Consider the following 16,816-nt stretch of genomic DNA (forward strand, 5'->3'; position numbering starts at 1 on the left):
GGGTGGATTTCAGGCTCTTTCAGGGCACTTAGTGGTGTTCAGGCTGCTTCTTTACCACAGCAAAGTCTAGGTGAGAAGCAGGTTCCCTCACACCAGCTGGGACACCTTTGGCTGTGGTACAGCACACGCTGATGCCCCAGCAGCTCCTGAATAGAAAGTTCTATCCCTCCAGAGTGTAGGCACCTAAATCCTGCCAAAATCCAGGCAGAGCTGAGACAGGCCACGTGGCTGATGCCTGCAGGGTCCCAGTCTCATGGCAGGGGACACTGGGGACAGCCACGAGTCCCTGCCTGGTGCTGCATCACCCATGGAACCAGGACTGGCCTTCCCAGAGCTCCAGCCCTGTGTGTAAAGAAAAATTTTATGGCTTTTTACTGAAACCTAACTTAATTTTCCTGTTAATGAAGCTGTAATTGCAGTCCATTACTGTGATCGTGGTTCAGCTGGTTGCCCTCCTTGGCTGAGGGTGCATCCAGTGCTGTTTTCCCTCTGTGCTGGAAGGGCTGGTGAGTGTGAGAGGCAGACCTGACCTACCTGGGGTTGCTCCCACCTTGGCCCTGCTGCAGGTGCTGCCTGAAACCTCCATCCCAACACCCACCCAGAGCTCTCCTCCCAGCTCCTGCTTTACACATGGCCTTTGGAGTGCAGATATGTTCAAGGGACTGTCAGGTTTCATATTTAAAGGCTTTCCTCTTCTATTTTTTTTTTCTGAAGCTTTACTCTGTCAAGGCCTGTGCAGCTGGCGTTACACAGCACATACTTTATTATCCCAGTCATCACTTCAACCATTTAATCCTTTTAACCTTCACAGTGGCTACAGTAGGAATTATGGGGAGTGAATTTCCTCTTGAGTGAATTTCCTTGGCCACTGTTAAAACCACAGAGAAATGAAGGGATCTCTTGATGGAACTGTTTGCAAAGGACTGGAAGGGGTGAAAGAAATGAGAAGTCAGTGTAGCTGCAGGGAAATGGCTGTGGGGACACCACCATGGGCTGGCAGCTGCCACATCCCTGCACCCAACTTCCCAGACCTGTTCCAACCACAGAAAAGTTAATTCAGAACAGTCAGCCCTGCTGGGCAGGGAAAGGACCTTGCTGCCAGATGCTGTTTGTGTTGTACATTATCTCCATAGGTTTTGCATCTGCCTTTCCTGCAGTTTTAATTTTTGCCTTCAAAATTCCATTTTTCTCATTGTGTCTAGTAATTGAATTTGCAAAATACTACAAAGTGACACTAGGATGTTCCTGTTAACAGAGGAGAATAAATTAATTACACGCTGTGAACTAACTGAACTCATTTAGTAATTGATGAATTAACTTATGTCTACAAACAGGAGAACTTGAATGCTGGCAGAACAAACAGTGAAATCTCTCACTGACTGAATCACTAGAGGTTTTTTTAGGTTCTTTTTCCTTAGTTCAGTAATGGCCACGTTTTTAGAATTAGGAAGTTATACCAGTCATTTGCAATTTAGGGTTCACCTCTGTGATTCCATCCTACACCACTTCCAGACTGACATCTGCTCTTGAATTCATTGGAAACTTTGACGTTTCCAGTTGCTTTTTCTTAACCAAATATCAACACTAGTTCTTCATCCTTCCTTTTTTACACTGGTCAGACTTTCATCATCATCAATCATTGGAGATTCCATCCTGACTGGATAACCATGATTTCTGGGGTTTTTTGGTGGTCTTCTTTAATCATATTTTTAATGTGCACAGTGGTGTTATGTTCTCTCTGCGCACATTCTGCATCTCCTCTCTTCCCAGATTTCCACTGCAGTAATGGATCTGATTATTCTCTCTCTTTTTCTGTAGTCAGGTTCCAGACCTGCACCTGTGTGCATCATTTTGTTTTCCTTCCAGGATGTTTGTGTGGCTTGTACACGTGGATTGATAGCAATCTGCTGCAGCCCAGTTCTGTGTCAACAGAAAGGAGCTTTCTGCCATCCCAACTCTCTGTAAATGCCACAAAAACACCTTTGTGTTCAAGCCTCTGTTTTAAAACTTTATCTTCCTATGATGCCTGCAGTAGAAAGACTGTTAATCTGCCTTTATATCAGGTTTTATTGTGTCATTATTCCTTATACTTTCTCTCTTTTTTTTTTTTTTTTTTTTTTTTTTTTATGTCTCTCTTTCTTGCCTCAGGCAGTAAACTAGAAAACCAAGGTCATTTTATTCTGTTTTATATGAAGCTTCTAGATCAGTGTGTCTTGATCTCTGTCCTGCTGCTGTAGTTTCCTTCCTTGGAAATCCCTGGGAAGGTAAACACCTACTGCACAAACTGAGTTTCTCAGGTCCCAAAGAAAATCAGAACTTCATCCATCCTTTAGTGCTCCAGTTATGAGATGCTGACCTTGTTTGCAGCTTCAAAAGGTGGAGCCAGTTGTGGGGAGGAGAGTACAAAGATCAGCAGTAATTTGGATGTTCATTGTGTTTTCTGATGGACAGGGACATATTTTTCTAATGCAGCTAGAGTTGTTCAATGGATGTTGTAGATCAAAGCAAAACCAAATTTATTTTCAGAATCCACCAGCCCCTTTTGCCATCCCTTGCCTGGCTGTGTTCAATACATGGAGCATTATGTTGTCCTCTAATTAGCTCTGCAATTTCCATGGTGTGTGCCAGCATCAGTGTTCACTATTGAAGCACAGTGTCTGCTTTTACCCTCATGATGTGACTGTCCTGCCACAGAAGTCACATGCACAAACTGAGTAGTGAAAGGGGTTCAGGGGAAGGATATTCAGTAAATATTCTAAACTGTGCATGATTGTGCAGATGTGATTGATTGCAGCACTGCCAGATGCTCACCAGTTGATCTGGATGATCCTTGCTCAGCATGGAGTGATCCCTTCTCATCTCCTGGATCTTCCAGTCCTTAGCAGGGCATTGATCAATCCCTAAAATCTTTATTTTTACCATAACCATGTGACTTCCCTGCATTTCATGAGGGGAGGCTGAAGTGGAAATTCAAACATGCATTTAAATAAACCATTTTATAAATTCCAGGTGCTGATCTCCTCTTGCATATGCCAGAGGAATATGTTGTTTGAAGGAAAACCTGCTTATAAATCTGTGCAGATTGAAAGGTAAATAATTTCTGTTTCCAGTACACTGATGAAGTAAGATCTCTGCACTGGTTGTTTTTCCCGCTATGAAGTATGTAGTATATAAATGTATCATCTGACATATGTATTTGTCACTGTGCAGCAGCAGAATGTAGGAAGTGAATATCTGTAAAAAATACTGATTTCTGCTTCATAAAATCACAGAATGGTTTAGAAGGGACCTTCAGGACCATCTAGTTCCAACCCTCTTCCATGGGAAGGTACACCCTCCACTATCCCAGGTTGCTCATTGCCTCATCTGGCTTCTTTGCTTCCTCAGCATAACAAGGAAGGGTTCTAAAGTGCTTTGTTTCACTCTGAAAATATTCCTGGCTTGGCTTTCAGGGGTTTTTTTGCAGTGTCATATGTGATGGGAGGAGTACAGAATATTTGTCTTTCACTGAAAGGTCCTCAGCAGTGTGTTCCTGAGGCGTGGGAATTAGGCTGAGGTTAAAACTTGAAGTGGTCTGATTGAACTTCCTATCTTTCTTAATTGTTATCTTCTTTCTGTGTGATAATTTTAATTTCGCTTCCTCTTGGGTAATCGTGGAGTGGTCTGAGTCTGTGTTACATCAGACAAAAAAAAAAAAAAAAAACACAGCCTAATAAAAGTTTTGGTGCTGTTTGCTGTTATTTTTTAAAGATCCAGAGGAGCAGTTCCTTCCAGGTCACTTTGCATGCTCTGACAGACAGAGTGCCACGATGAAGTGTGGGGCAGCACGAATCAATCCAGTGCTGGAGATAAGCAGAGGGGCAGCAGTGCCTGGCTTGGAGAGCTCACTTTGTAGGGACACAAGTGGCTGTGATCCAGCTCGTGGCACAAACAGCAGGTGTGGCTTTGGAGTGCTTCATGACAGGGGCATTTCTGCTCAGGGCTGGGATTAGAGCTTCTATTGAAACTTATATAACAGCCACGGTGCCAGGGTGGTTGCTAAAAATGATGCTCATCACTCTTACGTCCCATAAGCTGTAAGTCAGAAGGACTATTTTAAGCTGAAGAAATATTTTGGTTGTTTTTTATTCTTAATGGCCATTCTTTTTCTCCCAGACCCCATTGAGATGATTTTAAATGTGTCAGGGAGCAGTGGCAATGAAAATATGTGCTTTTATAATGTAAGGACATGGACAATCAACAGTGAGTTTTGTTGTGGGTGGCTGCTTCATTATCATACCCTCATTAACATAATTCAGCAGTCAACAGGGAGCTACATATTTTATTATGGCTGTCCTGTCCAATTTCTAAAATACAACATCAGCTGCTTTTTATCCAGAAGATGGTGATCCATTTGGGGAAAAAAAAAAAAAAAAATCCCCACTATTTTGCTGCCTCTGCTGCCCCAAAGGTTGGTGTTGTGCAGAAGGAGCAGTCAGCTGCTATGGTGATGGGCACAGGGTGGGAATGTGGACAGAAATAGAGGGAGGATGAAGCCAGACTGTTCCTGCTTCCTTATGGTTTCAGTAGCCCTCTCTGAATTGGATGGAGACTGATTCCAAGGATTTCACAGGTTATTTGTGGTTTTCTGCCTCAGATTCTCACAAAATTAGCATAAAATAATACTCAGGCAAAAAAAAAAAAAAAAAAAAAAAAAAAAGAGAGTGAGATTCTCAAATGGATAATGTTTGTACAGGATGGACGTAATTCCCTGCAGAGCAGCTTGTGCCTATTGTGCTGGGATTTGGATGCACAGAAATCTCCCTCCTCCCATCCAGACTGAAGTCAGTTTTTGGTGATGCATAATTCATATCCTGAAGCCTTTGTCACAAAAACATCTTACTGCCTTCCCCCCAGCTTGATAAGCCTGCTTTTGTATTTTTAGGATTTCCTTCCCAGCTAATCCCCAAAATCAGCCTGATGAGGTTTCAAAACAGAGTTCAGAGTAAATCTGAGACAACTTTTACGTCAGGGATGTTGCTGTGTGCAGCAGGTGATGCTCTGGCACCTGCTATTCATGGATTCTGCCTCCACAAAGAATTGCTTCCCTGTGGCACCACTGCCACAGTCAGTGCACAAGTGGACTGCAGCTCAAGGGATTCTGCCAGGAGGTTTGGATGTATTTTGGATACATCTCACAGGGAGTGCCTACACATATTTTGTTGTGAAACAAAGACAGCAATTTTTTTTTTTGGTGAATTTTTGGTGAGCTCTAATCCAAAATTACTCTTTCCAAAGGGAGCATGGTGCCTGTATTTAGTGATGGGTTAGTGGCTCACCTCGATTGCCTTGCACTCAAACAAGTACAGATTGTGAGGAGTCATAACGTGGGTAAAAATCTGTGTAAAACCTGCAGGAAAAGACAAAAATGATTCTCAAGTTGTGTTTTAATTCATCCTTTTGCAGAACAGCACAATTCAAACAACTTCTGGTGTTTTCTTCTTCCAGATTCTGAGGACAAACCTGTCAGTAATGAATTGTTCCAGAAGTACACAAAGAAAGCTCTGCATGGTAGAAGCTGTTTTTCCTCAGGTACAGCACATCCCTGTCCCTCCTTGGCATCAGTTGTTGCAAATACCTTGTAGCCATCACACCTTTGCTGCTCAGAGCTTTGAGGAGCATTGAAAGTACAGAGAGAAATGCATGGTGTGCCTGCATAATGGGTAAATTGGATGTTTCACTAGTGGGAAATAATTGCCTGCATTTGAGGGCTCTTTGCCTGTTCCAGAGGATAGTTCCCCAGATCTCTTCACTTCTCAGTGCAGCTAAACAAAACACAGCAAGGAATGTGAAGTACTGTTATCAGTGTAGGAATCTTTTCAGTAATGGTTTGTTATTATTTTCCTCCCAAATGATCCAAATGCTGGTTTTTTTTCTTGCTGTTTATATCAAGCCACCACAGACCTTCTGATGATGTTAAATTCCAGCTGTGGAGGCTTTGATTGTTTCTTGCACGTTGCTCATTTTAAGATGACAGAATTGTTCAGTGAGAGACATTCAAATGGAAAAATTCAGGCAGACAGGCCTGTGGGGAAGGTTGAGCCCTGTGTAAAAATCCAGTAAAACTTGAGTAAGAACCTCAGAGTTCAGTGTATTGATTTTCTTGTGAAAGTTCAAGAACTGTGTTTTCTTGCAGGCTGAAACTCATCTCAGCTCCTCATGACCAGCTGAGCAAGAGAGATGGGATTTGATGCTATCCAAGGCGTAATTCCACAGTTCATGTCTTCTGCTGGTGCCAGCTTAATCAGTTTCTGCCCACTCCCAGCCATTCGTTCCCAGCTCAGCAGCAATGCTGTGCCACCTCTTCCCTGAGCCTGTGGAAAACCAAATGACTGAAAATAACTCGGTCAAGGAAAGAAACTCTTCATTTTTTCCCTTTGTATTAGAATCATTTGAATGAATTTCATGGCCCACAGGCAGTGGTGTTGGTGCTGCTGAAGGTGACAAGAAATGCAGCATCAGAGGCAGCAGTCAGCACTGGAGGGTGTCCCAGAGCTGTGTGATCTTGCTGTCAACAAAAATCTGCTCTGGGAACATATCCTGAATGCAGGGCTTTCACTAGCCACAGGATTATTTATTGAACTGCTGCTTTTCATTTATTTTATTAAGGAAGATTAACATCTTCTCGTTAGGGCAGGTTTGTTTTTTTTTTACTTGAGGAGATAAACCATCTCTGTGAGAAGTCAGTCAGCTTTGTGGACAGCCATGAATGTCAATAAAGTCTTGGCAAACACAGTAGGTATTTATTCAGCATTGCAAATTAAAAACATTTTTTCCTGCTTGTTTAGTGAAGGGAACAAAAAAAGACAAATTACAGAGCGGATGAGCTCTCTTGATAGTTGGAATTCATTAAGCTGGTGGTGAAAACGCTGGGGGATTGATGGTGCAGAAAAAGAAAAGATGAAGCAGCTTTTCCCCAATAGCTGTGGCTTAAGTTCAAGTTGAAAATGACCAAAAAAAAATAAAAACCCCTTAAAGACATCTGTAACTGACTTCACAATCCCAGTCTCTGTCTGGGTAGACAGTTCTTTCTCACTGCAGTTTGTATTAATTGGTTTTTCAGTTGACAGATAATTTCTCAGTGGCTCCTCCATCTCCATCATGCCATGGGGTGTCTGCAGCAGCTCATAAATGAGATCCATGGCCAGACATTAAGTAGGAAGTTCACACAGTCCCGTCCCATGGCACAGACAGAGCAGACTTGTCACTCTGTCATCTTCCCTCAGCTACACATTTTATTACTAAAATAAAAAAAAAAAAAGGGTTTAAAAAGTTCCAGTAAGTTGAACAGTTTGTCAGATGTGATGTTCTCACAGGCCATGGTCTGCAGATTCTGGCTCTGCCTTTCAGATGGATCATAAAGCTGTCATGAGTGCAGCTCTAACAAAATCCATTTCCACAGCTCCTGTTATGGCAGAGCATGGAAAGGAAGCAGTAGGACTTATTTTTTAATTAATTTCCTGAACAGAATCATTAGTCCACCATGGAAATCTTTCCAAGTCGCACCCAGTGCATGCTCTGTGTGATTATCCCTGATGAATGGGATAAAGTGGCCACAGCTGACACTTGGAGTCACAGACAGTTCCCATGTCATTCCAAGAGCAGGAATTCTGCATTTCATCATCAGACAAGAGAGAGTTCCCTACTAAGTGTTTAAATGCAGCTAAACCACCTGTAAATCACTAGAATTATTCAACAGCAAAACAAAGCCTTTGTAAACTTCATTCTTGCAGTGCTTTAATTGCAGTCAAAACTTTACTCATTCAAGTGATCCCATCAATGTCAAATAAAAGCATGAATTGTGAAGCTTGTAAGATTAGAGCTTAAAGTCACTGACATGTCATTCCCATAATTTTCTCTGGAGGATTACAGAACACTTAATTTGTGACTGCAGAAACCTAAGTGCAATCAGATGTTCTTCCATCTACACTTTTTTATCTAAGTCATTGAATTCTGGGTTGGTTCCTTCCTGTTTCCCGAGTTCTTACTTGTAAATGTGAAGACACTAACTGCTCTGTTCTTCTTCTTCCCAGTTCAAGGAGGAAATTGCCCTCAGCTCTTCAGTCATTAAATCTGGGAAGGATGGAGCAGTCCAAGCTTTGAAAATGTTTTAAAACTTCCAGAACCTAATTAGAAGGAGGCATCTTGGAGCAGCACAATAGCTCTCTATCTGCAGTTCATTTGGTTTTCCAATTTAGAAATGACAGTTTAGAGCCCTGATGCCAGCGTGTTTCTCATTAGCCTGTTCTAGGAGCACGCAGAGTTGTTACAGGTTTTGAAAGATGCTTTCTTCAAAAGTGCAAATGATATTAAAGGGCAGAATTTGCTCTCTGGATAGCCACGTGGAGAAGCTATCTGGTCTGCAGCATCCTAAGGTTGGTGGTAAAGGCAGAGCCAGGCAGTTGGACCTCAGCTTCAAATCCGTGGATGTCATGGATGCAGCTGCATGGAAAAGATGCTGCAGCAGGAATTAAGCTTGTCCAGGGGGGACAGTTGTGAATTGTCCATGCTTTCCTTGTTTCACAGATGGATCTCTGGTTTCTTGGGCTTTTCCCATGAGGATTTTCTTGGAGAGGAGTGTGTTAGCTGTGCTGCTGACAGATACCCTTGTGAGAACTGTCCACACTGGCTTGATTTTCCCTCTTCAGGAGTTGGATTCCTGGTCTGAGCTGGTTGGGTTTATTGTCCTTGGGCTAAATGAAGACAGAGCTGCGTGTCAGCAGGTGATGAAACTTTAGGAACAGGTGTAGTTATTTTTTTTATGTGGTTTTCTGCCCCCATTAGAAGGTTTGCCTGTCCTCAGTACTCGGCAGATGGGTTCACCTTGCATGGTGGTTTAGAGTTTGGAAAGTCAGTTCTACAAGGACTGGCTGAGGGTTGAAAAGGAGACTCAGGGAAGACCTTATTTACCTGAAGACCAACATTTACCTGAGAGGAGGCTGTGGTGAGGTGGGAATCAGCCTGGTAACAAGTGACAGACAATGGCAAACAGCCTCAAGTTTCACCAGCAGAGGTTCAGGTTGGACATTAGGAAAAATTTCTTCACTGGAGGAATGGTTAAGCATTGGAACAGGCTGAGGGCAGTGGTGGAGTCACCATCCCTGGAAGTGCTCAAAAAACAAGTGGACCTGGCCCTTCATGATAGGGTTCAGTGAGCATGGTTCATTAAATCAAAGGTTGGACTCAATAATCTTGGAGGTCTTCTCCAACCTTGTTATGGTGCAGAATGCTTGCCAAACCATGCAACCTCACTGGTTCTGTGGTTCTATTTAACTAAAATCAGCTTTCCCAGGGCTTCCAGAGGCAGATATGGAGCATACCCAGGTGCAATAAACTGCAGGAGGGAAAAAATGAAGATGCTTCATCCTTCTTGAAAACACTACAGCAAGGCAAAATTCTGGACTTCTGCATGGCTGAAGGAAAAAAAGAGTTTGGTTCTGCCTGCACTTGAAAGCAACTTCATTTTACCCATTAGTGTTTTGTGAGCCTGTGTGGAAGATTCCCAGGCAGCTGCAAGCTCAGGGCAGAGCCTGGGGACACGGGCACAGCTCTGTCCTGCTGCTTCCTGCCTGCTCTGCTCCACACAGGCACTTTCTGGACAGAAAAGCTGCACAATAAATCCAGTGCTGATGTGGCCTGGCGTGGTGACAGCTCTTCCAGTAACTGCAGGAACTGCCTGCTTGTGCAGAGGCCCAGCCTGCTCTGATGGGTTGTTTTCCTTAAAACTGTTGTTCTGCACCAGATGGGGCACACGGCCTCTTTGTGCCTCCCTCTGCCGTGCAGGCACTTTGTGGTGCCTTCTGTGCCCCTGCCCAGGGTGATTTGTTCCCTTCTGAGAGGCTGTGATGGACCTGAGTGCTGCACAGAAGATGTCACTGGGAGCAGGGCTGTGCAAACACTCGAGACTTGCTCGACATGGCTCTGCAGATGGGCTTTGCTCTGATGTTTGTGCTGCCAGCTGAGATGAGGGGCTGCGGAGAGGTTATGAAAAAAAGGAAAAAAAAAATCAGTTGGAAAGGGAGTAAATTGTCTAGAACACACTTCACTAGCAGATTTCCAGGAAACAACCCTCTGTCAGACTTCTTAGAAGCTGTGCTGGCTCCAGGTGCTAAGTGCCAGGTCTGAATAGCCCTTAATCAGCTCAGTCCTTAGCGTTAGGTTTGGAGAAACACTTTTCCCCTAATTTGCAAATCCCACCTCATCCAGAGCCTGCTGACAGGTGGGCAGGTTTCCAGGCTCTCTGCACACCTTTGGGATGAATATTCAGCCTTCAGGCACTGACGTGCAGCTTCTGTCACACGCTGGTCTTGGTGCTGCTGCTGTTGAAATGAAGATTCGGTAACATCTCATGTGTTCTGCTGTCACAAGAGGGAGTTCTGCAGCAGTGCTGCCCTTGCTGGCGTGTCTGGATGTAGTCTTGCTGTGGGCAGAGCTCAGCAGACAGAATGTGTTAATAGAAGACAGCAGCACAAGCAGGATGAAGGTCCTTCATTCCTTGTTAAAGCCTTGTACATGTTGTTCAAGCTTGACTAACAAAATTCCTCTTGAGTGACACTGCTGCAAGCAATTCTCTCGCTGTTGGTAGCACTGTAATAAAAACCAGAAGTGAGCATTTGAGTGACTCAAACCAAAGTCAAGGGTAAGAATAAGAAAAAAGCATCAACTGTTTAACAGGAAAAATAAAAACCCGACGTGGCTAGGTATTCTTCTGTGGCATTTCCAATTTATTGTTACAGGAATATCCTCCCAGCTAGACTCAAGCTCCCTCAGGAAGCTGGTTTCATATGGTGGTTTAGATTTAACTATTCATTGTCTAGCACCATTTGAAATCAGTGTTCTTGGAGGAAGAATGCCTGCCTTCATCAGGGAAATGGACCCACAGGAGCTTCAGAGGAAAAGAAGAGAAAGTCAACACCTTCCTTTTGTGGTTCTGCCATTCCATTTAACCTCCACCCCCAGACAAAGTCCCTCAGTGGGTCTGTGACCCAGGTGACCCCTGGGGGAGCAATGCACAGAGTCATTTCAAAGGCAGAAATTCTGCTGTCATCGTGTTTGTAACATTTGTGAGTGGTGAGCAACAACTTCAGAACCCAAGAAGATTTTGAGACAGAAACAAGGCAAAAAAGTAAAATACAGAATTGTAGCTCATTATTGAAGATGTTGATTTTAATGCCCCAACTAGTGAAAACAACATGGTGAGGAATAAGGAGGGAACTACATGTTCTCTAAATTCTTAACTCAAAACCTGTTTTCAGCCTTACCTGGATGTATTTTTCTTACCACTCCATCACACTTGTAAATGCTTTGTGCATGTATCATACAAGACAGACAATGAAATTTGAGACAGGTAATTCTGCATTGAAGCACTGGGAGTTCTGGATGCTGTTGGCATCCCTCCTGTGTGTTTGCCTTTTTGTTGTGGCATGCTTGGCAGATCAAAATGTGTTACTTATTTTGTGTGACAAGACCTGCCAAAGTGCAGGTTGGTGGTTAGATGTGCTCATGGAAATGGCCAGCAACTGAGAATTAGACCATAGGTGGTTGGTCATATTGTCCAAGTCTGCTGAAATCTGGAGAAGTCTTTCAGAATTTTTTTTGAGGTATTTTACTGTACTAAAAAATGTGTCTAATGGTTGATGTTGAAAATTTTCACTGTCTAAATCTCTGTTTTCTCACCAGTGCTTTAATAACAATTATATCAAGTATTTGGGGATTCTCCAATGTCAAATGCTGTCCAGCACATAGCTCTTCATCCTTGCAGATCTCCATAACCCCTTTAGAGGATGACTGATTTCTTTTGGTGTTCAGAGTCAATAATAATTTCTAGCACCATTTGAAATCGGTTATAGTGATTGGGGAATTGCACCTCGAGAATTTTCACAGAAGAGGCTCCAGAGAGAAGCTTTAATGGTATGAAAACAGGGAAGTGTGTTATTTTAGTGAAAGGAATTGCAGAAATGCTACAAGTTTAAACTCTAGAGAGGTGGAGAATTGTAAAAATGTATAACCCAAGATCTTGGTTTAGGTCCTCTGTGTGAAGATGATCCTTGGAATGGTTTGGAAAACCTTACAGAGCTGGGAGGGAAGATCAAGGGAGATGGTTTCCCTGTGTGGATTTTGGATCAAAGAAGAAGAACCCCACCCTGCTGGCTTAATGATCTGTCTGTGAGGTATGAGGAAATAAAAGGAGCAGCAGGAAACCTTCCAATCTGCAGCTCCCATACTCTGGATGTGCTGAAAGCAAGATCTCATGGAGGTTTTCCCTGCCAGCCTGAGAGCTTCTTCCGTTCTCCTCTTGTACTCTCCTTACAGAGTAAGCCATAAACAACCTCAGCCACCTCTCCAGGGGTGTTTAATATATGAATTCCTCTGAAATTTCAGCTGTTCAGAGACTCAGCTGGCTGGAGGCAGAGTCAGGGGTGGGTCCTGTCCCCAGTTCCAGCAGGATCTCATTATCCATGAAGATAATCTCTGAAAATCATCCTTCAATCAGCTGATCATTTTACATCCAGCTTTTTGGGAGTTAATAACACAGCCAGCCTACAGCAACACATCACACAGCAACCTGCAGCAAGGCATCCCTGTAGCAGGGGGTGTTTTCCTGGATGTCCTGGTGAGTTCAGCAATGTCCTGCTTTTTCCACTATTCCATATGGGGTAACAAACAAAAAGGGGTTTGTAAACAAATGGAGCAACTTTTGAATATTCAGAGGAATTTCTGGTGTTGTGGCTGGTTGTTGGAAGCAAATCTACCTTTTATCCCCTCCAATTTTTTTTATGTATATGAAAATATATTGAAAGCTGGAGAAGGAATTTTGGCAAGGAGATGGGAGTGACAGGATAAGGGGGAATGGCTTTGAACACAAAGCAGGGTTAGATTAGATATTAGGAGGAAATTTCTCCCGGTGAGGGTGGTGAGGCCCTGGCACAGGGTGCCCAGAGCAGCTGTGGCTGCCCCTGGATCCCTGGAAGGGCCCAAGGTCAGGTTGGATGGGGCTTGGAGCAACCCAGGGTAGTAGAAGGTTATTGGAATTCAGTGGCAGGATGGGTTGGAATGAGTTGGTCTTTATTTCTAATTAAGATAATCAAAAACCAAAAGGGACTTTTGTGACCTCTTTCAAGTCTCTTGCTTCCCCTCCATTCATGAAATCCACCCTCATGCTCTCTGTTCAGACAGAGCTTTGAGAAGTGGTGAGTACTGTGTTTAGTACCAAAGACTGTAGCTTAAACCCTTAAATTAATGGAACAAATTACTGAAATATAGAAAACACAGACTGGCTAGCAGCATGGGGGTTTTGCAGCAGCAGGATGCAGAGCTCTGCATGTTTTAGGGGGTTTGACAGATGTTCTTGTGCAGGTTAAAAGCTGTGCAGGATTAAGTGGTGTTGGTGTTGCAGGTTAAAAGCTGTGCAGGATTAAGTGTGGCTTGCCACCATGTTTTAAGTACATCCACTGCCTGAGTAGCTCCCATGCAGACAATTGCTTAAATGATTTCTTGTGGGAAGTCCTTGAAGGAGCAGATGGATCTGTTTGGAGTTTTGCTGCTTGTGCTGTGCTTGTAGGATCAAAATGTCTGGACTTCAAGGAAAGTTGTTAACACAAAAACTAATCTTAAGGTTCAAACCAGTTACAGAGTGGCGCAGAAACAGCTGAAGAAGGTTAATAACATTTTGATTCTTTCTGTTGAAAGGCAAGAGGCTATTTGCACCCTACAGTCAGAAAAATGGAGCTGCCAAGTGCTTGGATCTCGTGATATTTTCAGATGTGAGCACTGCTGGTGGTGTGCCTGAGTGCTCACACACAGGATTGTGTCCTGCTCATGGTGGATCTTCTTTACAGCAACAGGAGCAGAAACGATGAAAAAAGGAAGAAAAAATGCCTGATGGAAACAGAAGCATTTCAGCATAAAATATGCCTGAGGAAGAGGGAAGCGTATGCAACTAGTCGGTTTTGTTTTGTTTTGTTTTTTAATTTATCCTATTTGCTCTCAACTCCTGGCCTTTTAAAAAAGTGAGGCTGCTGGAAGACAAGTCTTCAATGCCACAGAGATTTGGGTGCAAAATGGCACCTACAAAACCTGCACCTGCCAGTCAGGTACCACAATGGGAAACTTAAATTATTTGTTTGCAAATCCGCTCCATCCTCCCGTTTACAGACCCTGCAGCAGTCACAAAATGCAATGTACAGGGAGATTGTTTCCATGGCCAGAAAAGTTTGTCCCGTTGCCAGTGTTCTGGAATGATGTTAAAATGAAATCAACACTTGGACTAAGCCAAAAGCAGCACTGGAAGTCAACTGCTTCTCCCAAAAAACCCTCTCGCTTCTGGATCAGTATAAAATGTGCTGGATGAGAGGGAGAGAAAAATGATGTCTGTTGGGAAATTTTTAATACAGAAATGTTTCAGAAATGTCTGACAGTGTACACATTTTTTATTAATGAATCCTAAACCACTTCATTCTGCTACTTCAAGCCGAAATTTCAATTGTTGCAATTAATTTGTCTGAAATTTTTGTGATCTTGCATCACAGTCTCAAAAATGTCAGGCTTCTACATAAGAATGTTCTGTGAAATCCACTGTATATTGGGAATCTGGGGGGAAAATAGCCTGATCGTGTTGAGCAGGGGCTTGGGGTGATAGTGAAAAACTGCTTTGTTTTCACAGCAAATAAGTTGAGGGTCAGAACTATAATTTTCATTATAATTGATAAAATATTCGACATTAATTGATGAAACATCCAGGCATAAGATGCTTGTGAAAGAGTGGAACAGTAAGTGAAACAAAATTGTGATATTCTGTAAGATGCTCCCTGATTCTTTCAAGCCTATTTGAGACTTCTTAACCAAAAAATATTTGGGACTTCTTAACCAAGAATTGTGTGGGATCTGCTGTGTCCTTCCTTAGCACACATTTCCAGTGGCAGAATGGGCAGCAGAGGTATGAGGAGGATAAATTCGGGAATTGTGGCTTTTACTGTGGGCTGGTTGAGTCCTGCTGGGACCTTTGCTGAGTATGAAGCAGCAGAGGCTTGTGTTGGCAGAGCTTTGCTGTGCAGTAAAACTGGCTCTTGGTGCTCACAGCAGTGTGAAGGTGCCAGCAGAGCAAATTCTTCCTTGTTTGGGTAATCCTAATGAAAATAGTGTTAGAATTTCTAACTATCTGATGAATCAGATCCAGTGAGGGCAGTGAAGCCAACCTGGGTTAAGCTGCCTGCAGCAAGAGGTTGTCACTTTTCAGGTGTCACCAGGACAGCTCTGCTGTCCTGGTTTCTGACAATGGTCCATCAAACTGCTGGCTTCTGTTCTCCAGGTGCTGCAGGTGCATCTCCTCGGGAGACATCCAGAACTTTGGGGCTTCAGGGAGAAAAGCTGGACCAGCTGTGTGCTCCCACCTGTGCTGCTGAGCAAGAGGATGTTCAGTGTGTAATGGTCAGTGGAGTGGTTACAGACCCTGGGTCAGAAGATATTCCCACTCAGCTCCTCGAAATAGGAGGCAAAAAATGATGTCATTCTCATTCTACTGGATCTCCAACAACTTTCCAAGAGCAGTCCATGGAGAGATGTGTGGCTGCCTGCTCTGCTGCCTGGATTTCTGGGTATTTAAATCCCCTTATGTGCAGTTTCTGTCTGTCCTGCCTTCTCAGCATCATGTCTGTCTCCCCTAAAGGATTCTTTTCTGGAGAACCTGCCCTGGAAGCAGATGATCTGTCTTCAGTTCTGGGGACAAGTCAATAAAACCATTTTCGCTGTGTCAAAGAAGTTTTTTAAAGCCCCCTTGGCAAAAAAAAAAAAAAGAAAAAAAGGGAGAGGTGAGCCTTGGGATCACGAAGATTTGAGTTCAGTATTTTGGTGCTAGTGAAAGTCACAGGTTGGTTTGGGTTGGAGGGACCTTAAAGCCCATCCAGTTCCATCCCCCTGCCATGGCAAGGACACCCTCCATCATCCCAGGGTGCTCCAAGCCCTGTCCAGCCTGGCCTTGGACACTTCCAGAGATCCAGGGTCAGCCACAGCTTCTCTGGGCACCCTGTGCCAGGGCCTCACCACCCTCACAGGGAAGGATTATTCACATATTGTTGCAGAGGAACAATTTTTTTGCTCTCTACTTTCCCAAAGCAATCAGTGTGTGAAGCCCTGTGTAATTCTGGCTGGAATCCAGCCTGGAAAGCCAGACAGTGACCCTGATTTGGAGCAGCACAGCCTGGGATGGAGTGGCTGGGAAGGGGCATCAAAGCCCTGTGTGGAGGAGCCAGCTGTGACAACAATTTGCCAAGCGACACGTGGCAGAGCATGGACATCAAGAGGAATGTGAGACAACTCTTTTAACTTCATTGCTTCAAATATCATCACTGTCTGTCCTTCTGTAACACTACTGCATAAAAACCCAGCGGGATTTATTTATAATTGATGATTTTATGTGGAAGATACTCCAATGCCACTGTGCGGATTAAATCCCAGAACAGACTGACAGGTGTGAAATCCATGAGCACAGGTGAGTGAGCTGCTCTGTTAGTAGCCTCCAGAGGACCACAAAGTGATTTCCTCAGATTTTACCATGATTTAGTCTTCAATCTTGCCTATCCTTACTCTGAAACACACTGGGAAGAGAATGGCTTGATACTTCCCCATACGGTCCGTCATTACTAAAAATACCATGGAGTGATGGGATTGCCTGCTGAAAGGTGCCAAAATCCTTATAAATCCAAACCTGCTTAAAAATCACCTCTGGGAAAACCTCAGATTTTCAGGAAATTCATAGGAATTATCACGGATTTTCAGGCTT

General features: G+C 43.6%; 1 long non-coding RNA gene across 3 annotated transcripts in view; it reads left to right on the forward strand.

Annotated features, from left to right (window-relative positions):
- Positions 1-7,880, forward strand: part of LOC134417001 (uncharacterized) — a 117,017-nt gene extending 109,137 nt beyond the window's left edge. For all 3 annotated transcript variants that reach the window (XR_010027485.1, XR_010027486.1, XR_010027484.1), the window contains exons 4-5: positions 5,488-5,571; positions 6,176-7,880. This is a non-coding gene — a long non-coding RNA (uncharacterized LOC134417001). The remainder of the gene's footprint in view (positions 1-5,487; positions 5,572-6,175) is intronic.
- Positions 7,881-16,816: the final 8,936 nt, after the last annotated feature.

Source organism: Melospiza melodia, chromosome 4, assembly GCF_035770615.1.
Source record: "Melospiza melodia melodia isolate bMelMel2 chromosome 4, bMelMel2.pri, whole genome shotgun sequence".
In the NCBI taxonomy this organism is placed as follows: Eukaryota; Metazoa; Chordata; class Aves; order Passeriformes; family Passerellidae; genus Melospiza; species Melospiza melodia.